This window comes from Delphinapterus leucas, chromosome 7 (genome assembly GCF_059928025.1).
Source record: "Delphinapterus leucas isolate spDelLeu-1000000601 "Yukka" chromosome 7, BTC_Dleu_Yukka2, whole genome shotgun sequence".
NCBI lineage: Eukaryota > Metazoa > Chordata > Mammalia > Artiodactyla > Monodontidae > Delphinapterus > Delphinapterus leucas.
Window position 1 is genome coordinate 78,817,688 of NC_143135.1, and position 6,941 is coordinate 78,824,628.

Consider the following 6,941-nt stretch of genomic DNA (forward strand, 5'->3'; position numbering starts at 1 on the left):
TCCCCTCTAAGTAACTGCTGGAAAGCTCAAAGCAGTGACTACCGAAAAGTTTCCTTTACGAAAGACATCACGCTTCAGATTCAACTTTGCACATACACATACAGAGTGGGTCCATGGATGGACTGAGTTTGTGGCTGGAGGGACAACACAAAACCACATCAACAGCATCACATTTATTTACTTCACCATTCAAAGAAAAATAAGAGGCTGCAGGGGAGGCGATAGGGAAGGAGAACTGAATAGAGAATTGTTATTACTATCCAGAGTAATAGCCTTTCCGGAATTTCCCATACCAAGGACAAAACTTCATAATGGACAGAGTCAGCTTCCCCTGGGGGTCACCCTCTCTGCCATGATGAGGAAGGAAAGCTTCTGCAGCTCTGGAGAGGGGCCAGGGAAGGTGGCCTCACATTCTGGTGACAATGCAGACCTCCCCAAGTCTCCTTTCTTCTCTACAGTGCATGCCAGGGACACGGCCCATCTTCCTCACCTCTTCATGCCCACACTCATCTTATTGTTCCATCTCCAAGCCTGGCTGGAAAGGAAGGTAAAGCCTCCCCACCTTCCTATTTCCTTGCTGCTCCAAGAAAACAAAATCTCCATTCCACATTGCCTCAGGAAAACAGAAGACACACACACACACACACACACACGCACCCACACACACAATTTCAGTACCTTACAGGGCTCTGGTCTTAATGTTACTATTCTAACATCCAACTCCCTTCGCAGCTGGTAATTATAGGTCCCTTTTAGAGTCCCCACCCAACCACCCATTTTTAATATCCTAAGGGTGCTCACCTGAAATCTCCCTTATTCTGACGAAGATCTTTCCAAAGGTCATGCAGAGCCCTATTCCCAGGCCACTTTGCCATAAACAATCCAGCACTGGGTGGCAAAATTGATGGCTTCCGCGCAGTTGAAGCCAGAGTGGTAGCCATAGGGAAATGTCACCATGAACTTTCCAGCCTCCTGAGTGACCCGACTGAAGGGGATGCCGTTGTCCTTGAGGACCGTGGGCGAGATGAGAGCCACCTTGTGCCGCAGGAAGGCCTCACAGCCCCGCGAGCTGCCCGGGAAAAGCTCCCTGGCCAGGTGTTCCAGACGCCGGCCGTACTCCGGGGGCACCGCGTACCAAGTCTTGGGCTCCCCGAAGTGCAGGCAGTTGATGCTGTAAAGGTCCATGTCCTCTGTGTGCCAGGCGAAGGCGGTCTTCCACATGCCGAAGTACAGGTAGGGGGTGTTGACGCCTTCGATGACCACTCCGCACTCCTGTTCCAGCAGGTCCTGAAAGGTTCCCAGGTGTCCAAGGTTCCACTGCTTCGAGTTTTCATCGAATAAGGAGCCACTGACGTCTGCACCATATACTGGTGAATCATAGGGGCGTGTTTTCCAATATTTTCGCTCCAGATCCTCAAAATCAGAGTAGAATGGAGTCTGGTGTCATTCAGTCTTAAGCAGCGATACTCGCTCACGGTCATGGCTTTCTTCTTTTTGTGGTGCTGAGTAAACACACCTTCCTGCCCAGTGGTCACCTGCTGGAGGGGAGCGGCTATTAAGATGTCATCGATACCATCGTACGTCTGTCTGGCTTTCCATCCTTTCGGTGGAATTACCTTGGCTACGCCAGCTCGGTGTGCATTTTGCGACTCCATGTAAACAATATATTTGCTGAAATCTTCAAATTCTTCCATGGTTGGGTGGACGATCGTAATCTTACAACTTGGGTTCTGGCTCCCAAAGTGCTTAGACTGCATGGCGGCAACACAATAAGCAACGGACTGCCAGCTTCTTAGGTATGCTTTGGATACCTGAGAATGCTGGGGAGTAACCTCTTCCCTATACTTCCTTTATTTTTAAAGAAGTTTTGATAGAGCTGAGAGGCAGGAACTCAGACTTGAACTTTTAAACAAATGAGGTGGTATCTTCTCCAGGCTTGTCAATCCACCAGAAGGACTCCACTCTTGTCAGCATTTTGGAGCCAAAGGAAATCCACTATTTCCCAGAGGAGATGGCTCTCTGCCTCAGCCTGCAGCTCTGTGAGTTTCCTCTGCTGGGGGTATAAGTGCCTGAGACCTCTCCAGATTCCCACGCTTGAGTGCATGGGTGGCTTCTCACCTCACTGTAGCAGAAAGTCTCTTCATGGAAGTTTCCAAGCCAAACCTAAAGAAAGTACAAAATATTGAAAATAAGTGGATGACAAAACAAACTGATTTAACATCAAGTAAAAGAAAACTGTATAGCAATCTTAATTTCAAAGTTTGAATTTAAGGGCAAAAAGTACACTCTTTTGGTAGGCATGTAAACTGGTGCAGCTATGGTGCATACTATGGAAAACAGTATGGAGGTTCCTCAAAAATTGTAACTAGAACCACCATATGATGCTGCAGTCTCACTTCTGGGTATATAGCTAAAGGAAATAAAAACAGAATATCAAGGAGCTATCTGCTCTCCCACATTCACAATGGATAAGATATGGAAACAAGCAACATGTCCAGCGATGGTTGAATGGATACAGAAGATGTGGTACATAGATAAAATGGAATACTACTCAGCAATAAAAAGAATGAAATTTTGTCATTTGCTACAATATGGATGGTCTTGGAGGGTATTATGTCCAGTAAAATAAGACAGAGAAAGACAAATATCACATGGTATCACTTATATGTGGAATGTTAAAAAAAAAAAAAAAAAGAATAAAACTTACAGAACCAGAGTAGAAAAGTGGTTGCGGGGGAGGGAAGGGAAGGGAAGGTAAAAGGGTACACAGTGAATAAAGTCTCAGGAGCTAATGTTAACCATGGTGATTACAGTTGATAACAATGTGATGTATAGCTGAAATTTTCCAGAAGAGTAGGATTTAAATGTTCTTACCAAAAAATGTAAATATATGAAGGAAATGTGTTAATTAACTAGATGGGCGGAATCCTTTCACAATGTATATCAAATCACCGGAAAGTTGACTGAATATTTTACAATTTTAAAAGTCAATTATACAGCAATAAAGCTGAAATTTAAAGACAAAGAATTAGGACAAATCATAAGACAGAAAAAGAGGAATTAAAACTTAACTGAACAGTAAGGACATTAAGCAAGCTTGAAAAGAAAGGAGTTAAGCACTCAACTCAAGAAATTGGGTGGCTTAACCCAAAAGATAAATTAGGGAAAGGAAAACAATGAAATAAGCTGAAACAATTACAAAAGAAAACATAACACCCAGTAGAAATGACTGAAACCAAAATGCAATTTGTAGACCATTAGAAGTGTAAAAACATAAGCATAAGAGAAAAGAGAGAAAAGTACAAGCATATCACGTTATAATAAAACAGGGGATGCAAATAAAAATCTACCATTATAGAAAGAGTGCCTATGTAAAGAAAAACAGGAAAAGAGTACAGAACACAAATATACACATCCTTAACAAGCATTATCCTTAATGTGTAAATACCTGAAACATTCTCATTAAAATCTAATCATTAATTTGCATTGATAGACAAATTATTAGAAATATAGGGTTCACTCAGAATGGGAGAAAATATTTGCAAATGAAACAACTGACAAAGGATCAATCTCCAAAATTTGCAAGCAGCTCATACAGCTCAACATTATAAAAAAAAACAACCCACTCCAAAAATGGGCAGAAGACCTAAATAGACATTTCTCCAAAGAAGATATACAGATTGCCAGCAGACACATGAAAGAATGCTCAACATCGTTTATCATTAGAGAAATGCAAACCAAAGCTACACTGAGATATCATCTCACACCGGTCAGAATGGCCATCAGCAAGAAATCTACAAACAATAAATGCTGGAGAGGGTGTGGAGAAAAGGGAACCCTCTTGCACTGTTGGTGAGAATGTAAATTGATACAGCCACTATGGAGAACAGTATGGACGTTCCTTAAAAAACTACAAATAGAACTACCATACGACCCAGGAATCCCACTACTGGGCATATACCCTGAGAAAACCATAATTCAAAAAGAGTCATGTACCAAAATGTTCATTGCATCTCTATTTACAATAGCCAGGACATGGAAGCAACCAAAGTGTCCAACAACAGGATGAATGGATAAAGCAGATGTGGCACATATATACAATGGAATATTACTCAGCCATAGAAAGGAATGAAACTGAGTTATTTGTGGTGAGGTGCATGGATCTAGAGCCTGTCATATAGAGTGAAGTAAGTCAGAAAGAGAAATACAAATACTGTATGCTAATACATATATATGGAATCTAAAAAAAAAAAATTGTCATGAAGAACCTAGGGACAAGATGGGAATAAAGATGCAGACCTACTAGAGAATGGACTTGAGGATATGGGAGGGGGAAGGGTAACCTGGGACAAAGTGAGAGAGTGGCATGGACATACATACGCTACCAAACGTAAAATAGCTAGTGGGCAGCAGCCACATAGCACAGGGAGATCAGCTCAGTGTTTTGTGACCAACTAGAGGGGCAGGATAGGGAGGGTGGGAGGGAGGCAGTTGCAAGAGGGAATTGATATGGGCACATATATACAACTGATTTATTTTGTTATAAAGCAGAAACTAACACACCATTCTAAAGCAATTATACTCCAAGAAAGATGTTAAAAAAAAAAAAGAAATATAGGGTTCAACCAAGTTTCTAGACACTGATTAGCAAACAAAATCTATAGATCCCATACACCAGTTAACAATCAATTATAAAGTGAAAGAGTAAAAAGGTTTTAATCCCTTTAATAACAGAAATACATGGCCCCGATGAAGAAATCTAAAAATGATATGCATGCAATGCTTGCACTTTAAATGCATAAATAAATGTGAATTTTACCAGGGAAAAAAAGTTGCTTTCTGGTATAAAATGTCATCCTTTTCATCGTTATGCTTTAAAGGAAAATAAAAAAAAAAGGCAAAAAAGTGCTTGCCTTCTGCCAGTCTAAAATCTTAATTCCAAATGATGAGACACAGGACCCAGAAAATGGTTTCCTTGAAGGATTCAGCCTCGGAATGAAACAGGCTGTGCTCAAAGTCTGGCTATATATGTCCCACACCAATTTCAATTCAATCAGTACCACCCCAAATCTAATACCCTCATATCCAATCAAAATCTCTAATTTGATCCCACATATTTTTCAAGTCCCTTCCAATTGACACACTCCTTACCCAGTTCTAGAAACCCTCTCATTCCCATTACATCGCAGTTCACTAAATGAGGTGCTTTTTCCTGAAAATCTTTGTGATTTTCACCAAGAAAATATTAAGAAAAAAATTAACTTCACAAGTTGCAAAATAGTTTAAAAATAAAAACTCAAGGAAAGGATAACCCAATGTATAGTACCCTCTCTCTCGCTCTCTCTCTCTATATGCATAAATAGTGTCATTTTTTTAAAACTTCTGGTAGGAAAATAACTCTTTTGCTCATAAGCACAAATTACAGAAATAAAGTGACCTACCTTCTACCAACAAAGTCCTGATTCCAGTTGGAGATATTCAAGGACCCAGAAGGAGAGAGACAGTGTTCTCTGGGCAGCTGGCCTCCAAATGCAGACCCATGTCCTGATGGCTCTGGCTTTCTACCTGGGCAAAGGTATAACTTGATCAGCACCAGTCAACGGTAATTGCTCTCGTTGGTCAGCCCACTTTGTCTGCGCCCCTTTGAGTTTTTAAACCAGTCTTACAGCGAACTAGGAGGTTGAAAATAAAAGGAGTGGGAAAGTCAAAGCAAGCAATTATTAAACAAAAGAAACCTGGTCTAGCAGCAATTAATATCGAATGTATTTATAAGGTAAAAGAAGGGCAGCTTATAGTTATGAAAAAGAAAAACTCCTGGGAAAGATTACAATGATGCACTTTACGCACCTAGACACATAGCACTGAGACACAGAACACAAAGACTGAGAATTATAAGGTAAAACTGACATATTTGCAACCATGGTGTGAGGTTTTTTTTCAAAACCGTTCTTCCAGAAACTGATACATGAGGAGAGAAGAAAATAATGTTATAAAAGTATAAACAATAAAGGTAACAACTTTGATATTTCCTGCAGCAACCACATAGTAAAATGCTTTTCAACACATATAAAACATTTACAAAAATTTACCGCTGTTAAGACCACATAATAAATCTCAATAAAAATTCCACAGAATCTACGTATTGAGTACCCTCTTGATCAATCTTTTATTTCAATCATGAAATAAAATTGAAAGTCAATAATGAAAAAAGGGAACACCACCATATTTATTTAAAAATGAATATCCACATAACATCTACAACAATATCCATATAATAGCTAAAAATCTATTGATTTTTCTGTTGTCTGCAAGTAGTTAGTAAAAACTAAACCAAAATACCTCAGAATTATTTGAAAGAAATAAAAGGTAAAAATGATAAAACAATTCAAAAAACAAAAGGGAAAACAACCATATACAAAAATATAAATGATTAATAAAATAGAAGTCTGTTACTTAAAAGATAAAATAAGAAAGAACTGGTTAATAAATGATATAGTACTCCCTGCTACAGGAAGAGAGTGCTCCCTGCGTGGGAGAAGCTGGTGCAGAGTGGCAAGTGTTGATGGGACTTGGGGAGGGGTAGTCATTTTATAGAGGTGGACCCTGCCAAACACCATTTTCACCAGGTCAACATCAAGAGTCATAAACTGGGAATACCCTGGCAGTCCAGTGGTTAGCACTCCGCGCTTTCACTACTTAGGGCCCAGGTTCGATCCCTGGCCAGGGAACTTACATCCCACAAACTGCGAGGCGTGGCCAAAAAAGAAAAAAAAAAGCCATAAATTACTTTGATAGTATATGTCCTTGATATGATGTGATTAAAATGTGACAAAATTCCCTCCGTGATCTTCCTCCAAAAAAACAGAGAAACCCAAGATAATCATAAGAAAAGCATCAAATTCCAATAGAGGGGCATCCCACAATATACCTGATCAGTATTC

General features: G+C 40.0%; 1 pseudogene; it reads right to left on the reverse strand.

Moving 5' to 3' along the window:
* Positions 1-714: 714 nt before the first annotated feature.
* LOC149748795 (lysine-specific demethylase 4D-like) lies at positions 715-1,832 on the reverse strand (annotated as a pseudogene).
* Between the last annotated feature and the right edge of the window lie 5,109 nt (positions 1,833-6,941).